The sequence below is a fragment of the Triturus cristatus genome, chromosome 10, assembly GCF_964204655.1.
Source record: "Triturus cristatus chromosome 10, aTriCri1.1, whole genome shotgun sequence".
NCBI classification, from domain to species: Eukaryota; Metazoa; Chordata; class Amphibia; order Caudata; family Salamandridae; genus Triturus; species Triturus cristatus.
In genome coordinates this window covers 1,217,703,054-1,217,721,587 of record NC_140593.1, presented here as the reverse complement: position 1 = coordinate 1,217,721,587, position 18,534 = coordinate 1,217,703,054, and the positions used below count along the sequence as shown (strand labels likewise).

Below are 18,534 nucleotides of genomic sequence, written 5' to 3'. Positions count from 1 at the left end.
TTGTGTTGAGGTATGCCTCCCTTTTTGCAAAACATTTGAACTTAGCCTGCATCTACATCGGAGGGAACTGTACCGTCTTAGATTCTCTTTAAGTCCCTCCTAGATGTTCTTTGGTCGCACACTTGAACTGTATATTTATTCTGTTTGCACTTTTTAAAATGCAAAGTAAAGGATTTGGAACAGGCATTTAAACCAGCCTAAAATATAAGCATAATGTTATTAAGAAAGCTTGTACAAATCAGAACCCCTACATAATAAAATATTCAATTAACACACACAAACTAGCGAGGTACGATCTTTTGTTATTTTCCTTAAACAGAAATAGTCTGTAATAAATGTGGCATGCGAAGTAATAGAATTTCAACTAGACGTTGCCACCTGAGGGCTGAGACAGGGATGCCCAACTGTGAGATTTGCTGGATTCTTAAAGCTCCCTTTCCTCCAGGGTCAGAGAGTCTGGACACAAAGTGCAATAGTTGATTCATATGGAGAGCTTTCTAATCCAAACAACAAATCTACAAAGATACAATGAGAGTCACATGCTCATACACACGTTAGCATCCTTCCTTTAAGAAGAGGCGTGAAAGAATCTGTGCTAGAGCTGTATATCACCCAATCGGCTAAGCTACTTATTATGCTTACACTTCAGTCCCCAAATCTATAGATGAAGTTGAAATAGGTGGCTTGGTCCAGATAATTGATTCAGAGTCAAGGACCAAGCCAATAGACTTTGTATAGGGAACAAGCAGAAAAGAGATGCCAAGCACGTGCAGTTAAGCAAGCTGCTGCTTTATAGAAATAGAGGTGACCAAGAGGAAATAGCAAAAATATTTCTTATTGAGAACAGTTTGAGGCACTGTCTAGTCCAGTATAGCCCCCACTTGCATGCTTGATGTCTTCTAGTGATGACATTTAAAGATGTAACAGGATTTCATTTTTATATTGGTTGACCCTGATAATCTTGGTATATAATTGGTTCAATAAAACTGACACTAAACCAGACTTCTGAGCCTTACACATTTGCAATTGATTGGCAAGAAAAGAGGTTAAGCAAGGTACTGTCAGTTTCTGAAACCAACACAGGTCTCAAAAGATTGAGATTTGCAGCTAAACTTGTAAAAACACTTTGGAGCATCTGTCAGCATTTACAAAACGCTTTGGTGGGCTGAATTTAGTTCCTTATACTCCAGCTGGAAGAAGCTCAGATTTCGTCTCTCAGGGTCATTCTGACAATCCCTACTTTGTCCTTCTATTTGTTGACATAAACATGGAATGATTCCTCCTTCGAAGAGCCTACACTGACCAATCACTTGGAGGAAGAACCTCAAGAGAATGTCCTGTTCTTAGATTCTGATCCCCACTCTCTGCCAGGAAGTACTAGGTCTATAGACGGACCGTTGTACTTCACACCTTGCCATGCCGTGGGACTTGTACTTACTCAAAAGAATAGTTTCAGAACCCATGCCTGACTGTAATAGGTATAAAATGTACATTTTGCAAAACTAAGAGCCCCAATATTACCAAAACCAGGTGTGATCCAAAACTTCATCGGTGCGCCCAACATGCCATGAAAATGTAACCTCTCAGCAAAAAATAGAATGCTGTCAGAATTTACTCGCTGGAGAACCATTTGCATGATGATACCTCATCAGGTTTCTTACTATGGTACCAGAGAGAGAAATTATTGGAAGCGGGTACATTGTACAGGGTTAATACTACTGGATCCGTCATCAGACAGTGATTGATATGATACTGTTCGATTATTTGGAAAGGTACATCCGTTTAATAAGTTCTGTATCATTTCATTTTAGTATTATTTAACGGGCAGAACACAGAACAATAAGTTAGAAAAGCACTCTGACCTGTTCATGCTCTGAGGCTGTGTTCTAGCACAATTATCTTTAATACATTTCTCAAACCATGGACCAACATTATTGAACGTCGCAGCCTACTGTTTCAAATTTATGAGTACGCCACATATTGGACAAAGACCTAAGCTCCTTTAAAATGTAACCTATTGCCTCTTCTTCATAACAAAAAATGAAAGAGAGTCTTCAAGCATTGAGGTCAAGATCGTACTCAAATGCAAGACAAGTGTCACCACAGTCCGTTCATTTGGTCCTCCACTCTCAGCACCAAACCTGTCAACACTGCCACATTCACCCCCAAACTATCACAGTGGTGAAGGGTGTGCTAGTGTCATTGATCGTTAAATCATAACCATGAAAAAGGAACTCAAATGCCCATTTTTAAAACCTCTGTGAAAGATGCCTGGTCTTGGTGGAAACAACTCTGCAATCTATAGACCAATAGCAATTGGATACTATCTAGCTAAAATAATTGAAAGGGGAGTCAACAGTCAAATGTGGGAATTTGCTGAAGAAAAAGCAGTCATTTAAATGCACGGGCCTATGCTTCCAGAATCTAACCTAGCCTCTACATTGGATAAACTAAGCGTAAAACGAAGTTATTGGAGTGGCTGCTCTGATCCTACTAGAGTCCACTGCTTTTGACTCATTCTACCACTGACCAGAGAGGAGAATGTGGGCATCAAAGGACACGGCCTGGATTGGATTGCACCCTTCCTACCAAACTAGAGCACAAAACATACATAACTACCACCTTTTACCTACAAACCCCAACACTTGGATTCCACCAACCAACATCTACCTCAGCCCGAACTAATTCAATCATTTGGTGCTTCTTATTAGAGCTACGCTGACAAAACACAGATCGTCTTTATATTTGAGAACCTTAGTGACACCACAATAGCCACATTGGCACCATGCCTGATCACAGTGAATGACTGGATGATTGCCAGTCACCTTAATCTCAACATGGACAAAACTTGGAAGGGAAAACTTGCCAATGGCACAAGAAATCCAGACCTGGCCTGCAGATGTATCAAGTTTTGGGCCCTAATTGATGCCTAAGCAACCTTTGAGAAAAAACCCATCAGCCGTCAGAGCCAAGAACCACAATGCAAATCAGTGCAATACATCTTCCAGACAAAAGCTCAAACCTTTAACTTAAAGCAAAGGTGTATGAAGTCTGATCCATCTCGCTCATAAACACTTTAAACAAGATCATTCATACAAGTAGTGCCACATTGACGTGACTAGATTGCTAATCAACACCTCACACTATTCTCGTAACTATTTCCACATAGATTATACTACATCCATTGACATCCTCAGCCAAACATACAGGACTGTCTGTCGATTCTTAAATGCAATGGCGAGAAAGACACAAATGCAGTTGCCGTCTGATTTAATGCCAGAAAACAAAACTTAACTGCTTGAACATCACCGAAACCAGGTACCAAAGAAAGAATATGAAACCCATAATTGAAGCTGATTTTAAGCACAAAGAAGACTCCTTATGCCAAGCCAATCTTGATAGCCCTTTTTTGTCTTTAGTTTGAATTATGTTTATCTTTCAAAACACTATTCCACTCATGCAGTCTAATGGAAACAAGGTACCAAATATATACAAAACATCTCTGACTAGTTAATGACATGTAGGGCTCTCCATTACAGAAACATCAATAGAGGATGGGTCCTTGCAGGAGCTAACTGTTCTTTGGCTTTGCTAAGGTCATTGAGATCACTCTTAGCCTCACATAGATATCAGCAAAATAACTCTGGCATTCAGGGCGAGTCAACTATCACGGCCATTGGCCCATGGCTTCCCTGCTGTTGAAAGAAAAAAAAAAGTAAAGGTGAGCAGCCTAGAAAAAGCGAGGTGCATGTTGAATGTGTAGGATTAGGTGCAGCAGGAATAGGTTATTTTAGTTTGGACAGATGGGTTTTATTATCCTGCTGCCCCAGGATACACTGTGTCAGACTGGCTTACACTCCCCTCCTACCAAGTGTATAGGCTGTCCTATATTAGATTTAAACCTATGATAACTGATAAAAGGCCACTGAAAGGGAAACAGCCCTCATGAGTGTAAACATTTTAAAACTGATGAACACCTGCCAAACCACAAACTAAAACACCAAACAAAGGAAAGGGAGAGAGAATTACTCATTTTATTTATTTCTGGAGGGGCAGACACAAAGTAGCTTTATCAGACTTCTTTCTGAAGAGTGTGACACAAGCTTTATTGTACAAGGTAGCAGCAAGAAATACTGGCCTAGGATTATTCTGCTAGCGTTCTGTTGTTTAGGGATGTCACTAAAATATTGTTTCTTCTTCCGTTTCTTTCCTCCAATTGTGTGTGCTTAGATTAAAAGTGCAGGGTTTAGAAGCATGTGTTAGGTCTTATCTAAATATGTAATACACTGTAGAGAATATGGGAATATTAAAATCATATTTCATCTTTTGGTAGTGTGTAATTCTTCCACTGCTTGATGAAATGGCTGCCTCTTAAAAATCTTGGCCAATACGTACTATCACATTTTCCCACAGATACGGAATGGGTAAAACCTTTTGCTATTTCAGCACCATTTCCTAACTAGTCAGTATTGTTAGCAGATCACCTGCCATGCACCACTGGCATTCAATGCAAGATACAGTGACAGGTACCTGTGAAAAGAGTGAGTACTGTCACCATGCATATGGGATAATGGTGAAAACATGATGCATGGCTTTCCACACACCAACAAAATTCATAGATGCAAGGTGTCTCTAATCCTGTTTGTATTTTGCCTAACTACACTTTACTGCTGGAGTTTTTGTGCCCATATTAAGATGTCAACAGCAAAATGTCAAGTCCCAGAGTACAATGTGATGTCTGTTAAAAGGTCAGGACTGACTTAAAATAGGACGTTTGCCATGGGGACTCTAGCAGCTATGAATTTCCACACAACAGCAGCACCACCCTATTGTAGTCAGGCAAAGAGTGCAGAAAAGCAGTTGGGAGCCTGCTTAAAGCATCGGGCTTCAACTGCCATAGAATGCTGGCCTACAAATTAATGTGGTGTAGTTCCAAATTTTTACGGTTTTACAAATTATGCGGATGGTAAGGTTGACCACCCCATCATGGCATAATTTTCAGTAAGTAGTGGGTAAATGACCCCTAACTGTATCTAGGAACTTGTTTATAGCATTCTTACTTTTTAATCCATTAATAGTCTTAGAAACCAGACAGAGTGAGTGTGAGACGTAATTGGATGTGAGAGTGCAATACACAGACCTTCTGTGCTTAAAACCGTTGAGATAAGCCTATTGGGCACACTGCCAATGAAATGACTCTACATACGCAACATTAATTCTTTAATTATGTGTTTATACCAATCACTGCAAAACAACAACATATTTAGTAAACACTGGCAAAACGTAGTTTGTGACTAATTCGGGGACATACATTTTAAAAATGGTGTCTATTTTGCGGATTAGGCAGCTGACTTGACACTGATCTCGAGACGTTTGGAAAATACTGAAAAAACACCAATGAAATCCACAAAAAATACTTATCTGAAACAGGGCAGCCTCCAGAGTCCTGAAATGTGACTGTAGGTAGGACACACCTTCCGTGCATAATATATCCACCTTTCTCATAGGTGTGGACCGATCTGTAGAAATTGTTCTTAAGTATGATTAGGCTGTCCGGAATTCGGTTTAAACCGAATCTAACCGACACTACCCTACCGGATGAAAATCTGCGCACTCGGTTTAAACCGAGTGTCACTGATTTTCATAGCTGGCGGGGGAGAGGAGCTGTTGTGGTCTGTCTGACTGCGGCCGCACCGATTTCATATTTACGAACTTGTGCCATCTGCTGGAATACAGCGTAAGTACACCTGGTAATAGCTGCACGAGGAGGAAGACAACCTCTTCATAGTTAAGGTGCTTGAAAAATGACGGGGACTTCTACACGTACAGGCAGACATCCGATGAAGTAAGTCAGGAATTTCTTGGACTGGGAGGAGTGCACGCTGAGTAATTAAAGCACGGCAGAGGAAGGAGGCACGCACACTTCCTGGTCAGGGCTCCTGATAGCCAGCACAGGTGCAGCTCTCGGAGGGAAGCGCCGAACCCTGTCTACCCGTCCCCCCCAGCCCGGAGAGCATTCCTCGGACAGCCACCTGCGCGCCGGGCAGGATGACGTACAAGGACCTAGTGAAAGGCTGGCACGAGGGAGTCTTGGCCCTGGACAACAACGACCCGGACACGGCCTTAAAAATCTTCACCAGCGTCGCGGAGCCTCACTCCAAGATCTGGTTCAACATCGGCTGCGTCCACCTCATGAAAGGGAGTCTACGGGAGGCTGTGCAGGTGAGAAGCGACGTGCAGGCACCAGGAAGGGCCCACGCTCTACGGCGGGCATGCGAGCCCACGCGCCGTGACTCACCGGGCAGGACTCATGTTTATATTTACTTTCTACTGCGTGTTGATGCACTTTTAGCACCCAATAGCACCCAACATAGCAACGAGCACCCAACGAGCAGTGCGCCGCCTCTGTGCTTCCTGCTCGACTCCAGCAGCCGTCAGTACAGACACATGCTCGGCCCGGGCCCTGGCTGCCGTCCTGGCTTTGAAGTGCGAGCCAGAAATGGATCAGGGGAGGGGCGCGGCTAATAATGCACTCGTTATCTGTCCTCTTCACGTGCCGTTCATATCTCTGTCTCTGTGGAGACAGCAGTGTGCGTCTGCCTCGCGGCCTCCCAGCGCCTCTGCAGCGCCGACAGTCCTGAGAGCCCCCGGCATTCCCACATACCTGCTTGTGATCTCAGGCATGCGTGCTAGTAGCTCGCGTTTGGTTAAAAGCATTTTCCTTTTGGGGGAAACACATACATGATGCTAATTAGCATGTGAATCTGACCCTTTAAACCCCACAAAAATATGATTAGGATGGGCTGGAGGCGAGAGGGAATTGTTGGGAAAGGCCAAGAGGGGGCCTCTGCATGGGCATCAAGTAACCCATGAGGTCATTGGAGGAAGCAAGACCAACCAATCCTGCAGGAAGCTGTCTGGCTCCTGCTTGTGAAAAATTCAAATAAAATGCAGTGTGAAATGGCTTGGAGGGGCGGGCCTACAGCATCGCGTGTTCGGAAGAGAAAATGGTCCACAGTCTGTGAGGGGTCCAGGCGCGCAACACCCATTGGACTCAAAGGGCTTCAGCCCCCCCCCCGTCGTGTGTGGCAGCCCGGGCTGAGACAGCTTCAGGGCACGAACACAGCCGCACCCCGAGCACTTCACCGGTCTTTAAAAGACCATTTGCATGTTAATGAGGTCTCGCTGCTGTTTTACCTCTTCTAAGAGCCCCTGCGGCGCCACTCTACCAATTGCTTAAAGTTTCGCCCTGTAGAGGGTCAGCAGTATAGTTGCTGGGCTGGGTGGAGCTAGGTGTGTTTTTGTTTATGTAGTACTTCAGTATTCTACTTCTATGTGGCTCCTCACATTGGGACACTGCGCAATATTTTTCTCTGTTTGTCCATATTCATGTATGTATACGTCGTGGGTTGTATATCCTGTTGTCAATACTGTATTTTGATTCTAAATTGTGGTCCATATTAAATCCCTGTTGAGGCTGTTGTGTGTCTTCTGTGCTTGAATTAGTTGATTGCCAAAAATCGTGCTGCCTACTGAGATACCTAGATACATGAAATCCAGCCGGCGTTTTAATTGTCTGTTATAAGCCCGTGTTTAAGGGCAGCTCTTGTTGCATGTACTGCCACAGATACATCACATCACTACATCATCTCCTTTCACACAGGACACACAGGACACACCAGATGCATACACAGACACACCACAGTTTTGACTATTCCTAAAAATTGTTGTTTGACCATTCACAAAAGAGAAGCCATTGGCAAATGGATTAGCAATACCTTTTAATAGTCTGTAAAATATAAATGTTTTAAGACCAGATTTTGGTTGCAAAACATGAACACATACCAGGAATTGTTATTTGAAGGGGCTGCCCTAAACCCGCACCTGCCAAATACCGATTCGGTATGGTTTCCTGCCTGCCTGCCTTGCCTACAACGCCCAACACCCCCAGAAATCTCTCATTTCCAAAAAGTTCTCTCTGTACCCCGTAGTTCAAGAGGTGTGCCTTGCACAGAGCCAACCTTTTAAGGCAAATTTCAGAAAGTGCTGACTTAACCTTCGACTTGTAAAAATGTATTTGGACCTCATCTACACTGTACGTACACTGTCTATATACCATGCATCAATGAAGAAAGCAAGCAATAATAAAAGCAAAGCGTTCCATAAACACCGGTTAAACACCGTTTCAGTTGTTTTTATGGCGCGAAAATGAGTAACCACTGAAAAGCACTGTTTTTTGAGGTTTTGAAATCACTGGAAAACACTGAAAAAACACCACCAGAATTCACCAAAAATAGAAACTGAAAACAGGAAAGCCTAAGTATGATGTAGTAATATTAGGCCAGCTTAAATCTGGACAGACTGTATGCCGTTTCCCTTGTGCCTCTAGTGTATAGAGGTCACACAGCCATAGGAACTTTGACAGCTCCATTCTTTGACTCTCAAAGAAGCTTCCTAGAAGCCAAGTGCTTTTGCTTGGGTGGAAGGGTGGGGGTCCTTGACTCTATATATTCACCATGGCTACTTTAAAGCAGTCCTCTATAATGGGATACACTAACAATACCATCTGAGAGGGGAGGGTTTGCATCCCTCACATCAAAATATGTTTTAATGCAGCACAGTCACACTCCACAACAGCTTGGTGTGTAGCTAACTACTTGGTCTTCGAGCCAGCTCTTGATAAAGCAGTTATGGTCAGCCTTGAACATGCTTTATGGCTGTAGTGGAATAGTTCTCTAATGGCACCTCTGTATGCTGGAAGAGTTCTGAGAAGGACAGAATTGAAACGCCTTGGACATATTAATGTATTTGGTAGTTGTTCCCAAGAGACATAAGAATTCGCCCGTTTGACACATCTGATCTGCTCCATGGAGATGAGAGGATGGGTCTCTGGGTTACACCAGTTAAACACTAATTGTTATGTTACCGTTATGGTTTTTATTGGCTAATAATTTACTACTGTAGATTATATGTCCTTAAAAAGAATAGGAAACTGACATTTAGTGTCAAATAGACACCAAATTCTTGTGAAATAAGGCTGGTGTCCATCAATTACAGAAAAACTGAAACATTTACAATTTCTAAACAGACTCCTGCACCCCATGATTTCTACACAAGATAGATCACCAAACAATCACAGTGCAGCAGATGTATTCATAGTTGCCAAGGTTTCAGATTCCTATGTGTGACATTTTCATAATTTCAGTGTAATTATGAGTAACATTTCAACGGCTATGAGTGACACTTTCTCTGCAGCAAAATCAAGCAAGGAAGACAAGGGAAACATAAATATCAGAAATTACACCCATTTGAGCAATGAAGTGTGCTAACGGCAGGCTGCTGATGACAGCAGAGTCAGACTGCGGGACTGCACAGTTCTTAGACTCTGCACACTACAGGCCTAAGGTGCAGGCAACTCAGAATGATTGAAGCATTCATTTTATTTGTTAATAACAGCCATAGCAAGTTATCTGAATTACTAAAACACAGATGCCTTAGCCAGCCTTTGCCCATGCTGCCCCCCTGGATCCTTCCTGTTGCCGGCAATCAATCAGATCAGGATGCAGAGCATCGGTGTGGACTCCAGGGTCTCTCTGTCCCACATGGTACCTAACCCCCAACAGAACGATGTGAGACCCCAAGATGAACAACGCGGATCTCTTCTCAGCTGCCTAGTTAAGAGTCAACACAGTCATCTGACTCACAGGCACCGGGCAAGCCTCGGGTAGAGGCATTCACAGTCTCACATAGGTCACAGCTGTCAGCCAGGGTGCTGTAGTGTTACATTTTAAAAACTATTCTCAACACTAATAAAAATTAGCCCAAAGCTGTCTGCCCCGCTTGGGGCACTGCTACCTACCCAGCCCCACAGCCAGCGGTACAGTTGAGCTGCCTAAAACGACAGTTGGAGCTCGCTGTCTTAATCACGGGGTTCTAATAAAGTATTTTACACTTAATTCACTGTGTCTGGAGTGGAATGTATGAGGAAGACAACGCCACATTTTGGCGATGTACTAAAGAAACCTGGATATGTATTTCACTGTTGGCTGGCCGAGGGGGTGTGAAGTATTATATGGTGAAAACTAACCAAGATGGAAGGAAAAGAAGAGGTGTACTTGCGGAGAAGTCACTGTCAGTCAACACTACACACGCGTACTCACCGCGGCAGACTCACTCGACAGCCCTGAGCCCCGGCGGCAGACAGCACGCACCGGGCATTGAATTTGGGCGAGGCAGCCTCAGTCTGAGGCACACACTTAAAAGTCACAGCTTGCCAGCAGCCTCAGTGAGCCTCAGCCTGGGCAGAACTTGATCAGCTAGTAACACTGATCAGAAGACAGCTGATCGCACGAAAAGCGCTAAAAAGCAATTGTTGATTAACACTGCTGGCACTCTATCTGACACTAACTTGCAAGGTGAGCCACGGCATTCAGTTTAGTTTATGGGCTGGCTGCCCACCTCCTCAGAGTCTGGCCGCAACAACTCACCCCCTCAGCATGGCAAATGTGTGCCACCCTGGCATCTGCTCATCAGCAGCGCAGCTCAGAGCTGAGCTGCACAGTGGGCTCCAGCAGCCGCCGCAGTCCGTGGGGTTGGGTCCAACGGTCACGGGGGTCATCATTGATTTTAATTTACCACCGCGCAGCCTAGCCAGCCTCCCAAACCTTTATCTGCAGCCAGCAGCAGGAGAACGTGACGTCCCGCAGTGCCTATTAAAGTCACTGACGCCGCAGCGGGAATCTCGATTCCTTCTATTGATACATTGTAAGCAGCCAGTAAGTTAGCAGCTACTAGCTCAGCCAGACTCCAAGCCAGACTCCAAGCCTGCAGGGAGCAGCGCGCATCCCATGGCGTGCTTCCACTCCAGCTTTAGTTTAGTCATAGCAGAGCTGTAATGGCTTGACAGCCGAGGCGGGCGCTATGCCTTTTATGCGTGACTTTGCATTTCAGTATGGTGATGCGGATCACCACACTGAAATGTGTTAGTCTAATGCCTGATGCGTAGTACTTGGCAGGGCTGTGTATGTACTATGCAGTCAGTTTCATATACAGAGCTTGTAACTGTCCTGACTGGACATCAAGTGTTTGAACGACACAGGAGAGACAGTTTCTGCAGAAATTGACTGCAGGGATCAAACATTGCTGTTAGGATATCTGGCGGAGGTGTTGTGCAGCTTTGAAAGAGGTAAAGATGGTCTATTGCCTTATCACAGTGTGTATATTTTAGATCTTGCAGGTGAAATCAGAGAAGAAGTGAGCCGAGATGAAAGCCTTCCTTCTAATTTGGCTTCTAATAGGAGATTCTTAGTATTCCGAAGATGCCTCAATTGCCTGATAATCTTGGGTTCTTCTCCTGAGTGTGTTGTGGTTCAGAGCTTTACAAATTGCACATGCTGACATGAATACATGTCATACAATACTGGTGTCTTCTAGATTGATTAGGGTGTTTTCTTACAAAAGCACTCATGCATGACGATGCCTACAATGCATCCTGAAATCCAGTGAAGGGCAAAGAAAGTCCCTATTGAAGCAGAGCAAGTAAGGCACTGACCAAAGATGCACAGCCCTGCCCCTTCCTGCCCCAACCTTTACTCAGTTCAAAAATTGAGCAACATAAAGAACTTTTAAAAAGTCAACACAGGCATAGTATTGACATCGCAACCATAAACATAAAAGTGTATCGCGCCCTCCACTTTTTCTTATACTTACCCAACTGATCTCTGTCCAGTATATTAAAAATCCCTTCTCTGATGGCAGCTTCCTAACCTACCCCCTAAGAGCCGAGCCCCCCACCTCAACATAACACCTTACTCCTGACACATTTTCCTTTGCTCTCTAAAGAAAGGCCAAATCTTCCCCACCTCAAAAACTCCAAGCTTGACCCTGAGAAAATATTGAACAGTTGTCCTATCATTCGACTTCCTTTCTTATGAAAAATCCTTAAGAGGCCAGGGGCCACGCAGTTCCAAGTTCACCTTTATGTTCAGTACCACCTTCCTGGGTCTCATCTAAGTATTAGCCTTGAAATATTAATAATCTAGGTGGTATGGAGTACCCTAAAGATTGCCAAACACATGCACCCCTGCTTCCTGATACTCTTTGATTTGAAAACACCATTTATTTCTGCAAAGACATCCATATTAATGGAATCACTCATAAAATGTTTCACTTAATATCTCTGCAAAAGGTTGTCCAAATTGACTTGCCCATCTCACCACCTCTCACGATCACCTGTGGCATGCCCTAGTTCTTGAAACTCAGCCGGTACATGGAGCCACTAGGAGCACTATTGAGCCAACAGGCCCCTCTCCTTCCAACAATACCCCAATAGGATTCAACAATACTTCAAAGTGTCATCAGCGAGCAATATTGTTAGGCTCAGACCACGATTGGTTGCCTGACATTTCTATCAAACTCAACCCCGCCAAGTCTGAGCTTGTTATCAACAATGGATGCTTACTCCTACATCAGTGCAGGCTTTTCTTGATAACATGGACCTTGAAGACTGTGATGCCACTTTGTGAACTGGCACCTATTGACGCCAATCAGCTCTTCCTTGGACTATGTGAAGAAAATGCGATGGCAGCCTGGTTCCAACTTAGCATACCAGGTAAAATCAAACCTTTCCTTCAACTGTCTAACCTCTGCTCTACAAACCAGCCATCGTTGTCTTTTACAGTGACCTGCCTCTCTTACATAATGGAATATCGTGGTTAGGTTGGCCTGTATTCAGTGTTTATTTTTGGTGAATTTAAGTGGAGTTTTCTCAATGTTTTTCAAAATAATCCTAGACCAGTCCTTCTTGCTGCTACTTTGTTTAACAAAGTTACGTTGTGTTGGCCCCTTCAGAAAGAAATTAAAATGACTCATTCGCTTTCACTTTCTTGGCTTTGGATGACATTTTTGGTTTGTGGTTGTGCAGGTGTGCATCAGTGTTTATATGTTTACATTGATGAGGGTTGTTTACCTTTCGGTGGGGTTTTCACAGTTATTATAAGATTAGGTTTAAACCTAAAATAGGATGGCCTATCTAATTCAGACGCGTCACCTCAACCACTAAATGGCTTCATGTTTTACAAGGGTAATGGGTGAAATACCAATCCGAAAGTACAGATACACCGACTTACTCAGCAAGAAGATCCACATGTCCATCACCGGTTGCACAGCCTGCCTTACAATGTGTGAAATCCCAGGAACACTCAATGTGAGCATTGAAGCAGTACTCGTATGCTCTGGCACTGAATAACAGTATGCCTCTTCTGATTTCCCCCATCCTGCTGCACTCCCCTCCTACTTGTCTGCAGTCACCCAGTACGTTACTGTTTAACCGCCTCTCCCCAAGATCTGTAGACCTGCACACAGGATCTTTGTTACCCTGCATGAGGCACACGCATTCCAGGTTTGCTCTGTAAAAAGACCCTCAATGAAAACATTTTCCTGAGCCTGAAACTCACCTTTTTGAAATCTCAGAGAGGAACATTATTATAAATAATAATGTTTTTGTTCAGTGTTTTGTACCAAAGTTTTAATGTCTGTAAGTTCTATCAGTAATGGGTTGTACGTCCAGGTTAAAGGTACCCCGCTATATTGGCTTTGGAAAGATAGACGGCAGAGTTGATTCAAACTTGCAACCTTCAGGTTTGATTAGATGACAGCGGTAAGTATTTGACTAACTAAGCCATCTTGCAAATTGATACCACCACTTCTTATACCTGCCAATCAAACCTTCAGGAAGCAGAAAGGCGTACCTCAGCAGCCACACGTTAAGATGCCTTTTCAGTGTAGGATAGTGACTTTCATAATGCCAGAGACTACTTCGATAGCCTCCAGTAAAAGGCCTCCCATAAATCCCAACTTCCACAGCAATATCAGTAAAGATGGGGTGCAGAGAGCACATAATAAGATCTCTAATTGAAAGGTGTGCATATGTCTTGTATAAAATGAGTACCTAATGTTTGCGGCTAGGGAAATAAACCTCTCCGCACATTGCTGCTCTTTGTCTTCCAGATTATTAGTACCTTTCTTGCTTGATATGTGTCGGTCGTATGGACTAGGTGAGCAGTGGTGGCAGCCCCACTCGTTTCGATAGGAAACAGTTTTACTTCCATTTGTTCCAACATTTGAGGAACAACAAGAGTCCTGAATAAAGCTGATCCCTCTGCATTGATCAGATAGTAAAACCATGCAAATAATTCGACCTAATGAGTACATATGTTCTTATCGATCCACCTAGTCAGATTGAAAGGGACGTTTGGCCTTTCCTCGCCCACTAGCCCCACCTGAACATGCCTTTTGCATGCTGTAAGCCTTTTCATTTTTTCCATTAATCTGTGGTGACTGATTGTGTGGTAGTCCTGTGGAGCTGGATGTGTGTGGGTTTCAGATTTAATGTTTGCACAAGGTACTTGAGCTCAGCACCCCTCTCACTGTGACTAAGCCAACCACAAGTGTGAGACCTTGGAGCCTAAGCCATGTATGTACATCCTCTGTTGCCGGCACGCCCTCTTATCCTGTGTATTTTGATTACAGTTTAACTTATGTTCTCTCCAAAGCTTCATGAGATGTATGACAGATCTTCAGCTGGCCGCTTCTAGAGGAGTGTGAAACTCTGCTCTCGGTGCTTATCCAACATGCTCTGGCTGATTTCCAGGTCGACTCCTTAGTGTTTGTAGGCCCTTTTCCGAGCCACGCAGATGCTCCACTTATCTGTTGGTGCATCCCGAGGTCTAGGACCACACACTCTTTACTCTAGTACGAATTCATTGAATTCATCCATGATTACTTTTAGATCGTCAGTGCTTTCAAGAGAGAAGATGGTACTTCCACACAAAGGAATCTGCCTAACCTGAAGTCTCTACGTGACTGTTTCCCATGTTGTGATATTTGCTAGGTCTCTCTCAGTTCCAGTGATTAATATACCTTCTTGTGCAGGGCCCGTTAGATTACTTGATTTGTAAACGCCTTGACGTATTTCTGGCAAGAACCATAGGTTCAAAGGAAATGAGCAGAAAGTACCCTGGTTCACTGTCAATTTTAGGCCCTTGCCCTTTCAACACTAGATGATCACCTGAGTGAGAACGGATTTCACTCTACGGAAATTATTCTCTCGTCATCACCTCCACCTAGGAGCAGCCGAATGCCGAGACTCCTTTTACCTAATGCCATTGATTCCAGAGAGAGTCACTTTAGGAATCCAGCCCCCAAAACTTGAGGCACCAGGATCATATGTGGGATGGCAAGCCCACATAGTTCAGTCTTTTTGTTGTCAGAAAATTGAAATGACAAAGATACTTGATATGATACCCACGATAGCACTTATTCTAAAACTTTCGTCATCAATTATTGGGGCATTTAATAAAAGATACAAAGCACTCCATGCACATAGCGGGCACTTAATTATGTCACGCTTTGCCATCCCATAAAGACTTTATCGGTCATGTAAGTTTGAAGACATTCCAGAACAACAAAAGTTTTAGCATAAACTTGCATTGTGCCTACTGATTTACACATTAATCATGGATAAATCATGTTACTTAATTACCTAGACAACTTGGTTTCATGGCAGAAGGCATCCTCAGTTGGGTAGTGTGGCGTGCTGGAATTCTCACATTTATTGCCAAAGGCCTCTAGAGATTCACCCAGACGGTGATACTGGAGAAATGGCTCATAGTAGGCAGTCTGAGTTAGGATGCACTCACTAGTTCTAGGGTCGACATATCTAAATACTCTTTCAAGTAGGGATGGATTCCACTTGGAAGGAGAGTCCTCCCCTAAAGAAGTCTTTCTGCAAATGTGTTTGCTTTTCAGAGACGAAATCAAAGTAATACGAAAGGGAGTTAACTGAGCAAACGTACTTGCTTCCTATAGCACTTATCGCTGGATGCTACCTCAAGGGCAATAGTTCTTCGGGATGCCGCTTTTCAGAAGCTTCTCTGGTATCGGCTGCTGCCTCCATTGTCTTCCCGTGTTTCCTGCTTTTGGTCTTTCCCGCATTAGGCAATGGGTAGTAATAGCAAGGCAGTTGGTTTAGGAGTTGAATTGATTGATTTGTAAATTTAAAGAGCACACTGCTACCCAAAGGGGTCCAGGCACTATACTGATGCTTAAAATATGAAAAGTCCAAACTGTTTTCAGACCCTACAGTCTAAGCTACACTGTAAAACTAGCTGAAGACTTCAGATGAACTTGAATGCGTGTTCTCCGCCACATGGTTCCACTCTGCTTGGCAACTACTGATAAAGAAAGAACTAATGTAGTACAATAATACCATATTATATCATGGAACAATATAACCGTTACAACCAGCACAAGGCTGGTGGCACTTACAAGTGTCGGTGGCCATGGAAAATGTATGGAGCATACTCAACAATGTTTGTGGGTATCTAGAAATAATTTATATGGCATTCTGCCCCTGGAAACACTCTTCAAGTTGCCTTAAAAAGGGATAGAGTATCTGTTTCCAGAGGGAGAAAGGGTAGAGAGCACCCCTACATTTCATTCGATGTTATGTTAAGGGGTTTTTATAGAGGGGAAAATGTTTTACCTGAGAGAACAAAAAGTTCAAGTGCACATATTTGCCTGATTTATTCTACTCACTAGAAAATCTGCAGCGATAAAGATGGGTCATTAAGGTGTTCTTGGATTGGGAATCTATGACTGTCTTAACTTTTTAGGACTATTCATGGGTAGGTTTGTAAATCCCCCCAAAAATGGGGAAATCTGCCCCAAACATCGGATAAACCCTACAGGAATATGTTTCTGACTTTATCAAGCCGCACTTCGTGATTTGGATCTTAAAGGAGGCATTTAACGCTTGTATATATTGCTGCACCTGGAACACAGAAAGGGTCTGATTTAAGAGTAGAGTGGCAATGGAAAATCATGCGATTTCTGAAGAAAGGGAGTTCTAAATGAGAGGAACCCACTGAGAGGAGTTTCCTTCACTATAGAAATATTATTGTGGAGAAAATTTCGGTAGTGTATTTTTCTCCAGATGTAGCGCTTCCTCCTGTAACCAAGGTAGTAACCAAATCTAAATCAAGCCCCAAAACAGGTTTCATATGATGATTATTCTCATCTAGTGACGCAAAGGTACGCATCACAGTCTGAGTAGTGGTTTTATTTTAAGCTCCCATTTTTCCTCAGACAATAGACTTGCATGGTTACAATGGAAACCACGTGCTCAGGGCAGGTGAATTGTTAAGCTATGGAAATTACTACTGTGTACGCTTAATCCAACATTACAATTTGCTTTGTAACTGTTTTTTTTCCTCTGCAGGGAAATTATTTTCCCTGTCGATAAATATGTTCTGTTACACCCCTATGTAAAATGTGGGTGCTTGAGTTTGTTGGCACCAAAATACACACTGCACCTATTCCTTGTAAATCTAAGTATCTGTTTGCATGCCTATGAAAAACAACTTGCCAAGGTTTTCCAAATAACCACAGACTACGTCTTTGTGGGTTTGCAAGCACAATTCTTTTGCGTGGTAACTAAGCTACCTTCCAATCCCACCCCATCTCGCCTCTTTCCTCTGTCCTTCCCACATACCTATTCAAATGAAAAACACCACATTCTATGCTGGTTCTTCCTGTTTTTAGATGCTTGGATGACACATGCAAGAGTAAAAGCTTTTTGTAAGTAGGTCCCATTGTGAGCAGGAGACACCTTGTTTGCCTCAACATTCAAGAGATTCACTATTTTTTCCTTGTTAAACTTCAGATTTCTCTTTCAGATTGATTGCTTTTTAGATTTGGAATCATTTTCAGCCGCCGTGGGGGTTTCTCCAGTGGTAGAGCCTTCTATGGATCCCAGTGTTCCATTTTACATTTACTGTAGAATGGAACACTTCGCATCCATCGGATAACAGTTGGACACGGGACCATCATAATTGACATTAAACGTGGATTTAACTAGAAGTTTTAGAAAGGATATGTTGAGAGTCTTGCAGCAGGCTCACATGAAATAAAAATCTACTTCTGCCAAGGTTCTTATGTGATAGGAACACATTCTTCAATCACTTTCACAGAGACTTTTGGATCTTGTGTTAGTTTTTTCTGACAATTGCTTTAAAAGCAGAAGATTGTAAAAAATGGATTTCTCTTTTGTAGCGTGAATAAAGAATGTTCTTTGCGAATAGCCAAATGACTAAAAGCACTAATATATTTAAAAAGAAGCAATTTATTAACAAACTTTATATCATTTCAGTAATTGTCTGAATGTATGTTTAAAACACCTATAATCTATTTATTATATAAAAAAGTTTGCCTTATCAACTTCGAAGAACCTTTAATTTTTTGTCTCATTGTAAAACTAGTGGGCTTTTAAAGAAATCTTTCAATATTTTAAAACAGCAGCATGCTATTTTATTTTTGTACATTTTTTATCCTACACATTCAAAGCAATTGAAGTACTCAGCATGCATTTACGAGTGATTAGTTTGCATTTTTCTTAGTAAGTACTGTATCCTGTGCTTTGTTAAACTTGTACCTATAAACCTCTGTGCAATGAAATAAAGGCCGAATTGTTTTGTC

General features: G+C 42.9%; 1 protein-coding gene across 1 annotated transcript in view; it reads left to right on the top strand.

Annotated features, from left to right (window-relative positions):
* MECP2 (methyl-CpG binding protein 2) overlaps window positions 1–18,534 on the top strand; it is a 409,440-nt gene extending 390,906 nt beyond the window's left edge. The window contains exon 3 of the mRNA XM_085629745.1: window positions 1–18,534. This exon is cut by the window's left edge and continues 27,006 nt beyond it. The gene's annotated coding sequence lies outside the window, so the exon portion shown is untranslated.